Genomic DNA, 18,739 nt, shown 5'->3' with positions numbered 1-18,739 from the left:
TTGGATGATAATATCATGCGCATCTCACTGGCGTGGGAGCGTGACATTATACGCCGTTTGGCAAATACACGTTACACCTGCGAAGTGACATGGTCAGAATTACTGGGTTGCCTTTAAAAAGTACGATTTTGTTTAATTTATTTAACAAACAGTTTCTATAACTGCTCCATCCGTTGTTTTGTAAAATTGGGGATTTGTGTTCAAGTGAATTTATCATGATAATAATGTTTGTGGCGATACGTTTCTTATGATGGTCACTTTTTATCCGATGAAATTTACTTCTTGGTTAAATTAAAAAGGGAGAAAATTTTGCTATGTACATCATTTCAGTCACAATTGTTGATTTATATCAGTGTTATAATGTTAAACTTGTTCTGAAGTTATATGGTCGGATATTGCCGATGGGACGTAAATGTTACGTCACTAAATCAATGTCTGCTCCAAATATGCTTGCCGTCCCTATTTTTGTGTTTCAATTTCCAAGAAGAATTTGATTTTACAAAGCAATTTAAATGTTTGACCTTAAATTAAATGTAAAATATCCTGATCTAAAACCCAAATTATTTTTTTTAAATAATGAAATATAAAATACATATATGTATTCCTTGTTGATATGGACCCGTGAAGATCCGGGGAAGAATAGGTCTTCAGCAACCCATGCTTGCCGTAAAAGGCGACTATGCTTGTCGTAAGAGGCGACTAACGGGATCGGGTGGTCAGGCTCGCTGACTTGGTCGATGCATGTCATCGATTCCAATTGCGTTGATCGATGCTCATGATATTAATCACTTGATTGTCTGGTCCAGACTCGATTATTTACAGAACGCCGTCATATAGCTGGAATATTGCTGAGTGCGGCGTTAAACAACAAACCAACCAACCAACCTTGTTGATATGCTGGAATTGGACGCTGACAGGAGGAGACAACTCATGTTGGACTGATCTCGAGCTTTAGTTTGATTTCGTAAACACATCCATCTTCGGTGCTTGTGAGTTGGTTTGACGGTTTGAACGGGTTTCCGTTCTGCAAAAGATTGGATGTGGGAGGAAAGACGGAAGTGAGACATTTACGAGCACGGGCATGGTGTTGACAGACATTAAAACATAATCAGGACGAAACTGGGATTCAAACCCACGATTGGTTTCGAATCCGGGTTAACCTTACTCGTGGGTTCACCATACTGGTTGTATTATATTGTCGTAGGAGGCGACTAACGGGGTCGGGTGGTCAGGCTTGCTGACTTGATTGATACATGTCATCGTATCCCAATCACGTAGATCGATGCTTATGATGTCAATCACTGGACTGTCTGGTCCAGACTCGATTATTTATTGTTGAGTGTGTCGTTAAACAACAACAAAATAAACAAAAACACACCATAGCAGTAAACGACTAAGACCTGCACCACTTCGGGATTTTCTCCCACATTAGTGAGAGTGAGTATGGTTTTACGCAGCTTTTCGCATTATTCCTGCAATATCACGGCGGTGGACACCAGAAATGGGCTTCACACATTGTACCCATGTCGGGAATCGGCGTGACGAGCGAACGCTAAAACCACTAGGCTACCTGACTGCCCCTGTCCCACATTATGCCGACAGGCGGTTATATAACTGAAATACTGATATAGTGTGTAAGAAGTGCTAAACCCAACTCACTCACTCACTCGAGAATGAAGTGTGTAGCTGATGCCCTCAGCACGTGGATCGATTTGTCTTTAAAAACAAGTAGCGCATACAAACAAAACAACGCTTGAACGGTCTATTTGCGCTCGAAGAGCCCCTTTAACAGATGGTCCGCTGTAACACGTGCAGCACGAGGTTTGAAGAAGCTGTACGGGAAACATGCTTGTAAACAGACAAAGACTGTCACACTGTCAGGAGGACAATTGATAACACTGGTCGTTTATTTTTCTTATAATTTACTGTCTTCTTATAATTAATTGTACAAGTATCACTTGTCCCCAACCTGTAAATCCCCTCCCACCCCCACCCACCCCCACCCACACCCACACCCACACCCACACCCTCACCCTGCCGGCTGGCTACGGCGCTGGCTAACACTATTAACACTATTAATTAAACTATTAACGATTAACAAGTCCGGACAAGTACAAGTAGCCACGCACACAGGCGCATGCGTGTCCCTCGCTATACAAGTCAAATAGTCTTGAGCGTGACTCCATTTCACCTCATCTCATATCCAAACCAGTCTGCCTCAATGCCATCATTACTTGAATCAGGCCTGTCATAAAGTGTCAGATCTGGCTTACGTGTGATATTATATTTGTAAACTGCCAGTTCACGATACCATGTATGACTATAACGGATGTGTTATGCATGATATATTACTATATATATTATTATCATGATTCAATGCATGTGTGATGCTGACAGATCTGATGTGGGATATACTCTCTTACATGATGGAAATCATGCATTTTAATAACTGACAGAGTTAAAGCATGATGCGTTACCATGTTATGAATGCCTGTCACTGACAAATATAATCATTATGCATGATATACATTTATTACCATTCTGTGATTCAAGATCAAAAGCCAACCTAACTCAGCTCAGCAAAGTCAGAAGTTAAGCCAATGGGTACCTTCAAGGATGATGAAGAAGACGATGGAGATGAAGAAGATGATGATTATGTTGATGAAGATGATGATGATGATGATTAAGGTGATTATAATGATGATAAAGTTGATGATTAAGGTGATTATAATGATGATTAAGGTGATGATTAAGGTGATGATGATTAAGGTGATGATGATGATGATGATTAGGGTCGATGATTATGGTGATGGATATGATGATGATGATTAAGGTGATGATGATGATGATCATCATTATGATGATAATGATTAAGGTGGTGATGATGATGATGATGATGATGATGATGATGATGATGATGATGATGATGATGGGGAAATAAAATAAATCAAAAGAGATTAAATGTAAAAGATATACACACAGGTAAAATGTATTGTGTCCATATACATTTACTGATAACTGTAAATTAACAATACCTGTGATGAACATAATCTGTGTGGTTTTACTGGTCCGTCAATCTTTTTTTAGCGTGTACATACACAAACAAGCCAGTTGTCGAGTAAGTCTAGGGTAGGCTCATGCCATTGAATGTGCATATGGACAAGATGGAAGTCAATAATTTGTCGCGTTCAAACTGCCGCACATATATACTGGGCAATTATAATAAACAAATTGTGTGTATTTCTCAATAACTTGTGGAGAAAACACAAAAATTGCTAGGCGGAATTTTAATTTGAAATTTAGAATCTGTTTAAATTTTACAATAAAATATTAGTTTTTTTAGAAAGCCTTTTGGGTTCTTCGGGCCAATTTCATACAAATACACATTTTTTTCTTTCCCAATGTTGTTATGACAAATTCCATTTTCCTTTGAATATAAACGCTGCTGTACCATAAAATGTCAATTTCCCCCCAGTAAAAAATATTTTATTAGACTCCTAAAACTTTAAATTTTGTTATTTTTGCTAACATTTCGTTACAGCGATTCCCAATTTCGTCTCCGCCAGGGGTCGCTCTTCTGTCGCCTGCCACCAGTCATGTTTTAGGCCACGTGCTGAGCATGTTTTCACTGATTTGGACGGATTTCCCGTAAACAAACATTGCAGCATTTTTCAATCTGTAGACGGAAAACTAACATAATAGACGACACTTAATATGTAAGTTCCTGCCGAGTTGAATCTGTCCGATAGCTATATTTCTACATCTTGCACGTGCATAAATACCTACATCACGGCTCAACAAGCATGGTATTTGGTGGTAAATAGGTTACAAAATAGATTTGTCAACAAAACACATGCAATCTAAATGTATCCATTGGGCGCTTAGCGTATATCCGACCCGCGCTGGCCAATCTGCCCGTATCATTTGCCTTCAAATTAGCAAAGTTTCTCTTTAACTTCTAATGTTTGTTTTTCTACTAAGTCTACGTCAACATAAGAAAGCCAGTTTCGTGTGCAGATTTCGTATGTTACATTAGCGTCGAGTCCCGATTTTTACATCTCGTATTTGACATCCCTGTGCTGGCAAATATCTCCGGGGATTCCTTCAGATATGGCATTACGGGCATCGTGTATGGGAAAGGAGCGAGTTGCAGTACCGATTGCTTCACTAAGTAAACTCGTAAGGTTTTAGGATAGTATGTTTTTTCAATTCACTTGTAGCATTTTGATGGAAAAAACTTGAACTGCTTCTTACGTCCACATAATAATTATCATAATATGTTTAACACAAACGAATTGTCTGATTCATTGGTATTAATTACTTCCGCATGCGTCCACTTATTGGTTTAAATATTTTACTGTTATTTTTTGGAATCTTTTAAAAACTTGTATATTAAAAGTGCCTAATTATCAATACGCTTTGGATATTTAGAGATATCTTTTAGTATGTAACAGTATATTATTAAAACATTTAAAACAAACGTTATGTCAAGGGATAAATTTCTATCCGGAATTAACAGTATTTATATTTGTTAGAATGACAATTTCATTGTATCTCTATTGACGTATTTTGGATTTCGTTTTGGTATATTTCACTGCTATATCAGTTCTTGGAGAATATAGAGATACGTTTTATTATTTAAGAACTTTTAATTTTCTTAAAATTATTCCCAGAGATAGGTTTTAATTCGGAATAAAAGGAAATTATATTCATTAGAATTACAACGTCATTGTATGCATGTCGTAAACTTTATATTTATCTACACGATCACGAAACCATTTATACACATGTAAGATAGTTAACCACAGTTTACTAATGACATTTTCTGGAATCGTATACTACATTAATACATTTGTTTCTGTTTACAACGTGACATACTCACATTGACATACAAAAACTGAAATAGATTATTATCATATTATTATCATATGTTTTATAATTGTTCCACGGCAACAGTTGCTAGTTCAGGTTCTGTGCATCATATGATATGACTCGGTACGTACAACTATCTGAAGAAATATTATAAACTGAGGGGCAAAAGAAAGTATACCAAGTTTGTTTTTTATGTAATTAAAAACTGAAAAAAACTGTTGTGAAATTTCATTATGAAGTCTGGAGAGTGAAATTTCATTATGAAGACTGAAGACTGGGGTAAGAAATGAATTGTAACCACATGACCACTACAATGTTCCAGATATTGTATATTTGTGCCGAAAAATACAAATTTATTGATTTTCAAAGATGAAATGCCTAAGACACCCCTCAGAAAATGTGTATTATGCGAATGTTTTGTTTTATTTTTAAAATTTTTAAATCAAATTATATTTTTTAAATTAAACCATGTAGAAGTATTGTAGGTTCTGGCAAAGCGCCGGTAGGGTTCATGTTTTGGATATAATATCGCTTACTTAAGATATTTTAAACTGAATATCAAACATCTGATAAAATTAACTGAGAGGTATAGTTCTTGTATAAGCTTCTCTACCCGTGAAGATCCGTGTTAGAACTGATCTTCAGCAACCCATGCTTGTCGTAAGAGGCGACTAACGGGATTGGGTAGACAGGCTCGCTGACTTGGTTGATGCATGTGATCGTATCCCAGTTGTGTATCCCGATGCTCTTGATGTTAATCACTGTATTGTCTGTTGCAGATTCGATTATTTACAGACCGTCGTCATTTAGCTATAATATTTCTGAGTGCGGCGTTAAACAACAAACAAACAAAACAATTTTTCATCGGATCTCGGTGACAACTTAGCCGAATGGCATGTGTAGTTATCTTCAGGAGATGCACGCACGTTCAGGATATATGACAAAAGGATGCGCTTAACTCTCTTTCTGGTGTTTATTGGACGCTGCAGACATGTTTCCCCTCTTCGTACTTGTTCCAACAGCCGTCATATAGCTGGAATAATGCTGAGTGCAACAAACAAACAAACAAACAAACAAACAAACAACTTGTTCCTGTGTTCATCTTAACGAGGCTATTAGTTACACTATTTTGAAACCTTTCAGCCATGTAGCAATTCATTTGCAGGTATTTTGTAAGTACGCCTCATATATTGCATATTGCATAACAATTTTGGATTGGCACCATATCACGGCCTAATACAACTTGTGTTACATTTTGGAATATTGCCCCCAGTAACGCCCTCCCATTGATGTATTGAACCGGACACACCACATTGATGTAATGTTTTCATGTTTATGTGTTCAAAACATTTCATTCATTTTATTAAAAAGTTAAAAGTTAAATGGATGAGACACAAGTTATACAATACGAGGCATTTTCCTCATGCATGTATGCATACAATGTAATTTTACATTTGGCATTTACAAAATATGTGACCCGTGAAAATCCGGGGAAGAAAAGGTCTTCAGCAACCCATGCTTGCCGTAAAAGGCGACTATGCTTGCAAAAGGCGACTAACGGGATCGGGTGGCCAGGCTCGCTGACTTGGTTGACGTATGTCATCGTATCCTATATGCATGGGTCGATGCTCATAATGTCAATCACTGGATTGTCTGGCTCACACTCGATTATTTACAGACCGCCGTCATATTATATAGCTAGGGTATTGCTGGGTGCAGCGTTTAACAACAACAACAACAAAAATATATGTAATTAATTGAGTAACTAGTTGGGTGAACTGTTGTACAATTTGGTTACACTGTGTGAAAAAATAAGAACGTTGTAACACTTTTGATACAATGAATTCATTTTTTTAAACCGCGACTTCATATCAGTTTAGTGATGAGCGGTATGCAAAGCCAGCTGTCGGCCAGACACCATGAGGGTAAAGACACATATCACTGTATATCAACCTGTCGCAAGCCCGTATAAGCCAACATGTAAACAAAATAACTTCGTTCGTCACGCGTCCCTTTATGTCTACCAGCCTTTGTGTACCACTCGATGACTGCCTTTAGATCTTATAGATGTAAAATTCAGCTCTTCACATGGAATTCAGCAAGGGTTGTAAACCTATTCTGGGTTTAATCCGCAATGGTCCAGTTTTAGCATTTGAAGGAAAGTGACACCAATTATGAAATAATCAAATTATACGGAGAGACAGAACGCGTGATGTACATGTTTTTTAAGCAATTAGAAGGATTTCGTAGGCATAATAATATTTCATTTTATACCGGTATTACACTAGGCACGCCCTTATTTTAAATCTTCATGATTCTGAATTTAACACGAAGCACTCGAGTGTTGTAGTCATGACACTGTAGGAGACGTTCTGAAGAATTAAGAAGATTTAAAAATTATTAATTTAGGGAATATTTTTCGTTTCAAATCTCTTTTAATAGGAGTTAATCTTTTGCTATCCACCATGTTTCTAGATGCCGTGTTATGTGATACTCTAACGTAAGTGAGCATGTATAAATTTAGGATTAAAATTTAACCGGGAGATGATTCGTGTGTACCAAAGTCGTAATGTGAACGGTTGTTTGTGTGACTACGGACACCGATATTGAAAACAACATATTTATCTGACATCTCTTACGTGACGCATCAAATGAATATGAATATGAGTTAGTGAGGTTTTCACAATTTACTTTAGCAGTAATTCAGTTATAACACAAACGAAATCCAAAAGTGATGTGAGTCCAGACGTTTATCACTTTGGTGAAACCGAGGATCACAGTCAGGGCCCAAATATCGAATTCCAACGCGTGAAATGCGGATCCTGTTGTGACTAAGGGTTGGTTTGGTTTGTTGTTTAACGCCGCACTAAGCAGTATTCCAGCTATATTACGGCGGTCTGTAAATAATCGAGTCTGGACCTGACAATCCAGTGATTAATATCATGAGCATCGATCCACACAATTGGAATCGATGACATGCATCAACCAAGTCAGCAAGCCTGACCACCCGATCCCGTTAGTCGCCTCTTACGACAAGCATAGTCGCCTTTTACGGCAAGCATGGGTTGCTGAAGACCTATTCTACCCCCGGATCGGGGTCTTGTTCCAGTATCAAGAACTCCGGTGTTCGGTGAGGTAGCCCAGTGATTAACGCGTTGGTTCGTCACGTTGAAGGCGCGTGTTCCATAAATCACATTGGTATAACGTAGGAAGCCTATTCTTCACCCCAGTTCGTTGTGTTGTTGAATATTGTTACAAACGGCATAAATCGCAAACTGAATATTTATGATGTTAATAATATAAAAAGAAGAGGTTCAAAAGCATAATACTTTTTCTCGGCTCCTCCGTTCAGAGAAAATAAATGTATGTCTTGACGCCTAGCTGCCTACATGTACGGGCTATGACAATTCTAATAATAATTTTCGTATCACTTAATACAAATATGAGCGGTCTGTTGCCTTGTAATTAAAGCGTGCGTTCATTAGGCCAAAACCCCATGTTCGATACCTGTCTCTGCGAAGGTAATTCTTATTGATATTCCAAAATGTTTTATTATTATTAAAAACAAATTATTATTGACATCATGAATGAATATTGATATCATAATTCTAATTTGAGATATCATAAATTCTAATTTGAGATATCATAAAATGAATTTCTGATATCTAAAAATGTATTATAAATATTCTAAATCAAATGTTCGTGTATAGAATGTTATATATATCATATATTCATTTTTTTGGATATATTATACTCGAATTTGTTATATCAATAAATGAATTACGGATATCATAAAATAGGGAATAAATAATAGGAATACTGATAAAATCAACGTAAAACACAACTCACTCACACAGATGTATAACGTGCAGTAATAGTTTTCATAAAGAGTAAGGGTCATTTATATGAGTTAAGTTCGTCTCGCGAACCAGAAGATATGATATCAGATACGTATGTTTGTACCACAGATCTCTATCAAACTTACAAAAGTAAATAAAGAAATGTACACGTTTTCTGATGCACAAATCATTGATCTATTCTGTGTACAAGCGAGTATCTATTTCGTAAACGAATGTAATGTAAGTCCATGGATTCCGTTGCTCACCATAACAGTGGAAGTATTTGAAGGCGGCTACTGTTGTTCAGGTAGGGAAACGAGACAGTTCACACAGTGCCCAATTGGGAGATATAGTTTCAAGGAGTATTTGCTTTTGCCTGTAGTTTGTCAAAACCGAAACGAAGTCATATTCTATGCTCATTTGCTGGGTATGTTTTTGCTGGCGAATTATGAAAGATGATCCCTGAGCGTAGCTAAACAAACACGGCTCAGCAAGTATACACCGAGGGCTAAAGAAATGCCCGGATGTACAGACCTCAATGAACTATATCATCCAGCTCGTTGGTGATACACGCTCTGAAACCATGCATTGGTAGCATGGTATCATTTGGAAAATACATTTTCTGTATTATTAAATGTTTTTCGTCTAGGTTTTTGAGCGTCAAGGTAATATGAGTATTTACATTCGCATCTGTCACATACAAATAGGAAGACTTTGAGGTTTCTCTCGTAGAAAGGTCACAGACGAATGTTGAAAGAAATGTATTACTGAGTATGAAGCTGGGAGACAGGAATGCCATGTTTCGATGTTATTACTGTACAAAGCAAGAAGCTCGAACAGCGAGACTTCGTTTGTATACAAGTACACTGCAAATTCTTTTCAACTCTATTCACGTTTACGAAAAGGAATTAAAGAAAAGATACACCTATGTTTGATGGTGACTAAAAATGAAACAAACAAAAACTGGTTACTCGTTGGTGATGTGTTTGAGACGGGTATCATAGTTGTGTTTTGGACCTTAAGTTGGCAGTGTTTCGGCAACTGTTTTCAGCTTAGTAACGTTATGATAAAATGTTAATGTTTTGGTCAAATACAATTAGCTAGTGTATACTTCCTTTTGCCCGTTAGTTTTTTTTTTATTGTAATGTAATATTCAGATATTTAGATGTATACTATGCTATCGTTAATGGTGTATGCTAACATACAGGTCATGCAAATTGACGTCAGTGAAACCTGAAGTCATGATGTCAATCACTGGATTGTCTGGTCCAGACTCGATTATTTATAGACCGTCGTCATGTAGGTGGAATATTGCTGAGTACGGCGTGAAACAACACACAACATCAGTGAAACCTCGTTAATCCGGACGGTTACTGTTAGGGACGACTACTTGTTGCTGCTTACGCTAACTGCGTTATGATTCGTTAATCCAGATTTGTTAATCTGGATGATTTCTGTGAGATCACTTCCGTCCGGATTAACGGGGTATTTTCGAGGCAGAAGAAACACGGCTATCTCCATAACTAGTATTTGACAGTGAACACATGTTCATGATAGGGTCAGAATCGTACACTTGATTCTGCTTTAGGGGGAGATTTCGCATGCTTTTGGACTGAATTTTCTTGCTTTGATTTAATGGAAGCAGTACATTGAGATATTTTAGCCAAACCTTAATTTGTCGGAGAGAAAGGATATTTACCAAGAAGTCGGATTTAAGCTAGGATTCACTGTACAAAATGTCTTATTCAATGCTTTTGTTATTATTTTCGGGGTATATTCGTACGTGTTTTAGTCGTGTCGTGTTGACAGACTATTAGCGTTATAGAGAATCGGACATGTCACTCGACACTCATACCATGTAGCTAAATAACCGACATGCATGCAAAACAAACATGCACAAGCATGCATACACGTGCTGTATACACATTCCTTAACATATCACGCAGTATGTGATACACATCTAATTAACATCAATAGCGGATCCAGAAGGTTAGCAGAAGTTGCGCACATCCCGTTTTTCCGACACATTACGTGTAAACCTGTGTTCTCTCCATGACTTGGAACCCCACCCATTTTCCTTTTTTCACAATCCTTGATCCGCCTCTGAAATGATCACCAAAGAAACATCTTTTTCTCCATTTTCTAATTTGTTCAATTGAAATTTTTTTAAAGAATCAGGTTTAACGCCGCTTTTAACATTTTTTCATATATCCTCTGCACGGGTTCAAACGTATTTTCCATGACCATAATGCATTAGGGACTGGTCACGTGACACCTTTTGGAAGCCATACCATGTGTTATGTTTATTTTGAAAGCCCTTGGAAATGTGCATTCGACAGTATCACTACAATAAAACCAAAACCACCAACATAATGACATTATAGTCATTTGACATTATGAACAAATGAAATGTTTCGGTGATTTTAACATGTCTATCATAAACCCCCTTATACTTCAAGACCAGGGGCGGTGGGGTAGCCTAATGTTTAAAGCGTTCGCTCGTCACGCCGAAGACCCGGGTTCGATTCCCGACAATGTGTACAATGTGTGAAGCCCATTTTCGGCGTGATATTGCTGGAATCTTGCTAAAAGCGGCGTAAAACTCACTCACTCACTCACTTCAAGACCAATGTCGAAAATCCATAACAGTATAGTATCTGGAGAACGGCAAACCCTGGGCCGTAATATCGATACAGACAAAGAGAGACCAGAGGAAAAAATGGGACAAAGAGTTCCCAAAATTCCAAATACGTTTTTAAGATAAATGACCTCTGTGACTAGTGTTTTGACCCAGTTCAAGGTATTTATGTGGGTATTCCGAAAGGACCTCAAAACAATTTTTTAGACTGCTCCAAGGTACCGACCATTTGGTATTCTGGAATTGGTGATTTTTTTCAGCTACAGCTATGAAACTAGATATTTTTTATTTAAAACTTTGAGCCTAAATCCTGAATTTTGAGAAAATCATCTTGCGACAATGTAATTTCTGTGACAGGAAATTTCTTCTTCTTTTTTTTCAACAGTCTGAAGCACAATTATTGTTTTCTCAAGAATTTAAGGGGACAATAAGATGATAATTAGGGAGAATCTGGTATTCGAAGCCAAGGTTACCTTTTTGCAAAAAAATATTTTTTTGAATACGTTTCATTGCAAATATTATTTTACTATAAAAAGACTAAACTGATGCATCTGAAACAAGAACACAGGTGGCCACTGTAGGCATTACGTACACGCATGCGTGTTGCCGTTTTATCGCGACTGAGTAAGTCTTGTTTGAGAGGAACATGTGAGGTATGTCTAAATGAACGAAACAAGGTTTGAAATCGCCATATTATACGGAAGCCTTTTAGGACAATTGTTTTCTCACTTTTACTTCTTGAAATTTCAAGATACTAAGTTGAAATTTCAAGATCTTATGTTGAAATTTCAAGATAATAAGTTGTAATTCAACATAGTATCGTGCAAATTGAACTTAGTATATCAACATATCCACTTAATAGCTTGAAATTGTGATATCAAGAAAAAGATTTTTGATTTTGACATAAACTTGAAATTTCAACTTAATATCTTGAAATATCCAGTTAGTATCTTGAAATTTCAAAATACTAAAATGAAACTTCAAGATGCTACGTTGAAATTTCAAGATGCTATGGTGAAATTTCAAGATACTTAAGTTGAAATTTCAACGTCGTATCTCGGAATTTTAAGTTAGTATATTGAAATTTCAACATACTATTTTGAAATGTCAAGTAAGTATTTTCCAATTTTAAGTTAGTATTTTCCAATTTCAAGTTACCACCTCCAAATTTCAAGACAAATGGCCCTAAAAGGCTTCCGTAATATTGTACCCGGACACGGAGATGTGTGGTGAGTGAACACACTCTTCACAGGGCTAACAATCTGTATCGTCATTGGGAGAATAATTATAAGAGAGTGTTATGTACTCTGTAACATCATATATACCAGAACGTGTTAGTCTTGTAAAGATAGTGAATTAATTATTACATGTGAAAAAAATATAGATAAAAAAGTATCGATTTTCTTTCAAATAATATGATTGTTCATACTTGACAGCTTTCCCAATTAATGTCTTGTTTTCAAGAAATGGTCAAATCTATTGTTTGTAAGACGACTGCTGAAATTGAAACCACTTTTCAACCACACTAACTCAGTCCACTACGAATAATAATATTTATATGGTATCTTGAGAACAACAGATTATAAAATAAAAATAGCTGAAAAGAATAGTGAGAAACACTAATTAATATGACAGCATTAATGGTACAAAATGACGTTATCAACAGTTATTTTCATCAACAGCCTCGTTATTAAATAAAAATAGCTGAAAAGAATAGTGAGAAACACTAATTAATATGACTGCAATAGTGGTATACAATGACGTTATCAACAGTCATTTTCATCAACAGCCTCGTTATTAAATAAAAACAGCTGAAAAGAATAGTGAGAAACACTAATTAATATGACTGCAATAGTGGTATAAAATGACGTTATCAACAGTCATGTTCATATTTTACGAGACTCGGCCTATTTAAATTATCTATATGAGATATTTGTTCAATTAGTGTGATGTACACAGCATTTTAGCTTTAGAAAGTGAGACTTTAAAATTGCAAGTTCGTATTGTTTAGTTTCCCATGCCTTTTGAAGTGTTTTGAACTCGTTCAAGATGATTTAACGTGAGAAAGGCAAACCCACATACTCAAAGTATGTTTACGTGTATTACAATTTATAAGGAAAAGCAGAACAACGGTAAGTAGACTCATGGGAATAGATGAACGCTTCAATACCACGGTGGTGCCTTGTTATGAATAAAACAAAGGTCGTGATCCGAAGCCTGGTTAATTTTGTTACGGTCAAGCGCAACTCTCCTTTGGAAAACTGATACACTTTGTGTTTGTGACCACAACATAAAACAACTAATTTCCTTTTCAAAGCATATTTGTTATTGTAGCTGGGGCTACTACTCTACCCTAGCGACCCCGGCCTTGACCCGCGGAAGGCCAGAATGCAAGGGGATGAGAACGAGAATTTTCACATCACACGAGATCCCGAGGGACAAGCGAGATTTCCTTGAAAAGTCATCAAATAATGGCGGCAAGTACCGTTACACATGTGCAAGTGTGAGAACTTCAACTACTTTTTCTCCGTCGCTTCTGTAGAATATGAGTTTCCGGTTAAATCCAATCTATGAGCCTTTGACAAAATACACCCGTTCTTTCCCAATCTTCTTTTCTTTGAGGAATGTATTTTGCAAAATGCAATAAAAGAAACTTATCAGAAATAGCCTTGACGATATGGTCTATGGAAATAGTTATCTATTATTCTAGGTTGTGGCAGGGAATCGTGGAAATAGAGGAGCTGAACATTTGTACTTTGTTTGGGACATTCAAAATGTCCAGCGAACAGTTCCTTTTTCTTTTTTTAACTTGAGGAAATGTATTATTTCAAGTATCATCTTGAACAAATTATCTTTTTAAAATCTCAAGATCCTACGGAAGCCTTTAGGGTCATTTGTGTTTTTATTTTTTTCTTGAAATTTCAAGATACTAACTTGAAATTTCGGGAGACTAACTTTGAAATTTTAAGATAATAAGTTGAAATTTCAAGATATTAACTTAAAATTTAAACTTATTATCTTGAAATTTCAATTTAGTATGCATCTTGAAAAGTCAACTTATGTATCTTGAAATTTCAACTCAGTATCTTGAAATTTCAAGATACTAACTTGAAATTTCGGGAGACTAACTTTGAAATTTTAAGATAATAAGTTGAAATTTCAAGATATTAACTTAAAATTTAAACTTATTATCTTGAAATTTCAATTTAGTATGTATCTTGAAAAGTCAACTTATGTATCTTGGAATTTCAACTCAGTATCTTGAAATTTCAAGAAAAAAAACAAAAACAAAAACGAATGGCCCGAAAAGGTATCCTTAGGATCGACTTAACAGCCAATGATCGGTCCCTAAGTGTTTCTGTACCACACAGGGCAATGGTCCCTTCCAGGGTGATTTCATTCAGCACAATGATGACATTCTTATTCATTATATTATTTTGACAAGATCACTTCAAAATGTCCAAGGGCACGAGTGGTCCAGTGGCCAAAGGTGTCGTATCTCTCTGTATAGAGTTGCATCCCTTCGCAATACAAGGGTCCATTGATCTTAGGCTCGAATTTCAAATTCGACCCGATTGTGATCCTTGCCGTGATGCATACACATCTTCGTTGATTTGTACGTCAAGGTCAAGTACCACTCTCTCAAAAGTAATCAACTGGAATAGGACAGGAGTGAGTGAGTGAAAATCAGGGTGAATCTGGGATTCGAACAACGATGATAGGTTAATGGCCTATGGCATAGCGCATTGCTGAGCCTCAGCCGACTGGGCGACCAGTGCTCCCCGAACACGACTGTAAGAACGTGATAAAGACGCTTCAAGTTGTATTCTGGCCGCACAATTTGAACAGAGTCACTGTTAATTTACCGCCATCGTTATGTTCAGTAAGAAAGACGGATGTTTGAGGCAATTTCTCTTATAGGTGCACCGGTGTTATAAAACTGAAGTTGTTTTTGTTCTCTTTGCAATATTGAAACTTGTGTCATATTTTAGGAGGACGGTTTGTAGTGCAGATCAAAGATGCTGACCACTTTGAGTTTTTAAAGTATGATGCTGACAATCAAAGGATCACATAATGAGGATTCAAAATCAGGATCAGTGGGTCCTGGCATGACCAAGGGACATAACTCTGCATAGTGTATGGCAACGCCGTGACTAAGCCACCCGTACTACTGATGGTTGATAGAGACAAACAAATGAGTTGATACTCCTGACACTATTCCAGGTACATTTCATACATATTGAGAACCTGTTTGAAGCACATGGCTCATTTAACATCCCTATTTCGAGTGTATTGTTTATATTTTGCACATACTTTGGGAAATATATTTATGGTTCTAATAATATTCTTTTTTTTCTACTTGGGGGCGGGTAGCCTGGAAGTAGCGTTCACTCGTCAGGCCGAAGACACGAGTTGGATTCCTGACATGGGTACAATGTGTGAAGCCCATTTCTGGTGTCCCCCGCCGTGATATTGCTGGAATATTGCTGTAAGCGGTGTAAATCCATTTGTCATACCTCATGTCAGAATGATGAGATCTGATTGGTCCACGTAATCTTGATAAAATACTGTGTATTCCGCCTTGGGGGGAAATAAATTTCTCAGCGGGTGAATAAATCCCTTATACCCCGCCACGAGCACGTGAGGTTGCACGTGGATTTCTGAGAGGTAGAATAAATCCCTTATACCCCGCTTCGATGCAAAATTCTTTTACAAAGGTCGTTTTAAAAGATGTTGGTGAGATAATTTCGTTGTAGCAGGATCACTCGAGGTACATGGGTTTTATGAGTCCGACTCGAGGTACATGGTTTTTATGAGTCCGGCTCGTGGTATAAGACCAAACGCGGGACTCAAAACTCGCTCACTCGTGTATTCTAAGCCAACCGTTATAGTTTATTTAACAGTATATTTACAGTAGTTTCTTTAATCGTATTTTAACAAGCAAATCCCTCGGGGTAATATTTCTCTGATACATTATGCGCATGAGCTGACAAATATTATAAATACTCAGTCAACTGACGTCAACCCGTCCCAACAGAGGTATAACCAAAATAAGTTCACAACACTCCGTCTGTTGGTCAATATAATTAACATCCACACAAACGTTTTTATACACTTAAAAACATTATCTTCCCCTAAATCTTGTGCAGTAAACATGTCGTGTTTTATAAACACGGAATAGAGGATCTCTTTAATTTTGCAAGAAACTGCTCTCTTGTCATATAATCTACGAACCTTGCATGAATTATATCACAGACATGATGCAAGACATGCATGCATATGTAATTATCTGTTTTAGGGGGAACATTCCGGTTATATAAACGCCAGCGTTAGTGGGTTTACCCCCGTGGAGGGTCACCACCCTCTGCTGAGACCCACGGCGATGTCATGGACGACTCGCAGTAATGCGTTCTGCGCCATGCGTCGCTGATGCGGGGATCGCACCGCGCTCGTGTTCTGCCCTGAAAGTACCGTTAGGCAAGTGTGTACGCGGGTTTGATGTGTTTATGATGAAAGGCTTGATATGGATATTAATCAATCTCCTAATGGCCCGCTTTCATTGATGACTGCTCGGTGTGGTTATATCATTAGGATACAGAAAACATTGGATGAAAAGAACAAGCTCTTACACAAAAACAGCGTTATTCATTTTTCAAGAATGAAAGTGACACGAAAAGCGGTTTTGTTTTTGAATCTGTGGAATTGTGAGAATACTTATTGCAAATTTCGGCACTTCATTATTTTCTCTTTGAAACGTGTTACAGCATAAATATCCCCATCACGGGGAAATGTGATCTGCGGGAACGTGGCCGACAAAAAATAACGTTCTGGCGGAATTACTCGGAGATAAAAGAATGGATTTTGTGTTTGTAATATCGTTTAGCAGGTCAAATACCATTGTCTTTCCATCGAATCACCTCATCATGCTCTCTCTCTCTCTCTCTCTCTCTCTCTCTCTCTCTCTCTCTCATACTGTCATCTTCAATTATTATCTTATTATTTTTTGCATTTTATTATTATTATTATTATTATTAGTAGTAGTAGTAGTAGTAGTAGTAGTAGTAGTAGTAGTAGTAGTAGTATTCACTCTCTCTTATTGTCACATATCATCATGCTGTTGTTATTGTTATTATTTTAAAACATCTCTGAACTAAGAGTATCTCTGCGACGGAACAGTTTCGTATCGTAATTACCCTTGTCACAGTAGGTTATCATGTAGACCTCGTTAGTTTGCTTGTGTTTTTGATAATATTGAAAACCCTACTTTCCCTCTCCTCGTGGTTTTAAATCCCCAACATCAAAAGGACCGTTAGTCAGGAATGTGCACAAAGTCAGTGATCATATCAATTCCAGGTGCTTCGTCTCTCTGCCCCACCCCCTTTCCCGCCCCCACACTTACACCGCTCCAGTAGTGTCCCTTGATCAACATTGGGTAATCCGAACTCTCATTACAGTGTTATTGCGAAATGCATTAACAAGCAAATGTCTCTACAACTTGAGAAAATATTGACATTTGTGGAGTGTTGCCATTTCTCCCCCTCCCCAGTCACGTGACACCGGAAAGTGAGCGGTGCACCTCTCATAACAACAGTACCCAGATGCAATCTCTAAAGTAACTACACAGGTTCGGTCCGACAACGTTTGTTGAACATCGAGGGTTACAAGACACCTGTGACCCGCTCGTGTTCTCTCTCATAACAGCGCAAGTTAAAACACCTACACCGTGATGCGGCTAATGCTTCGCATTCTAAGGAATTGAAGACCAATGTTTGAAATGTACGTTTTTGTAGCGTGAAATCCGACTCATGTGAAATGAACATGTTTGGTCGAACCACGTGGCTTCTATACAGACGAGTGATCTATCGGAGAAAGCGAAACACTTTGAAATGCACGCCCGCCTATCAGACATCGCATCGCGTAAACGCCAACTTGCATTTTTCTCGTATCAACAAATTATTCAAACCATATTTTTTTACTTTATCGCCGGCTAGGGTTAAGGAGGCAGTGCTTGTAACTTATTAGAGATATCTGTTTGTGTCATTTCGAAAAAAATATATATTGAATCTATGATAAAAATCACGTTTTTATCCTTTCACGGGGCGTTGTTCTTGGCTCTACCTCATGCAATGAATTGATGCGAACGATTTTATCTTATCTAAAAATTTGGTGTCGGTAAACATCAAACGTTACAAATAGGAACAAGGAACACAAAGTGTCTTCTTTTGTTTAAACTATAGCTAACCTGATGATTCTAGTCCGCCTCCGTGGTGTATTGGTAGAGCGTCCGCCCCGAGAGCGGTAGGTCCGGGGTTCAATCCCTTGCCGCGTCATACCAAAAGACGTTGAAAGATGCGCTGGGCATTAAGAGAGATTACAAGGGCTGGTCGGC

Source organism: Haliotis cracherodii, unplaced genomic scaffold (assembly GCF_022045235.1).
Source record: "Haliotis cracherodii isolate W230 unplaced genomic scaffold, xgHalCrac1.p SCAF_2, whole genome shotgun sequence".
Taxonomy (NCBI): Eukaryota; Metazoa; Mollusca; class Gastropoda; order Lepetellida; family Haliotidae; genus Haliotis; species Haliotis cracherodii.
This window is presented reverse-complemented; position numbering follows the sequence as displayed.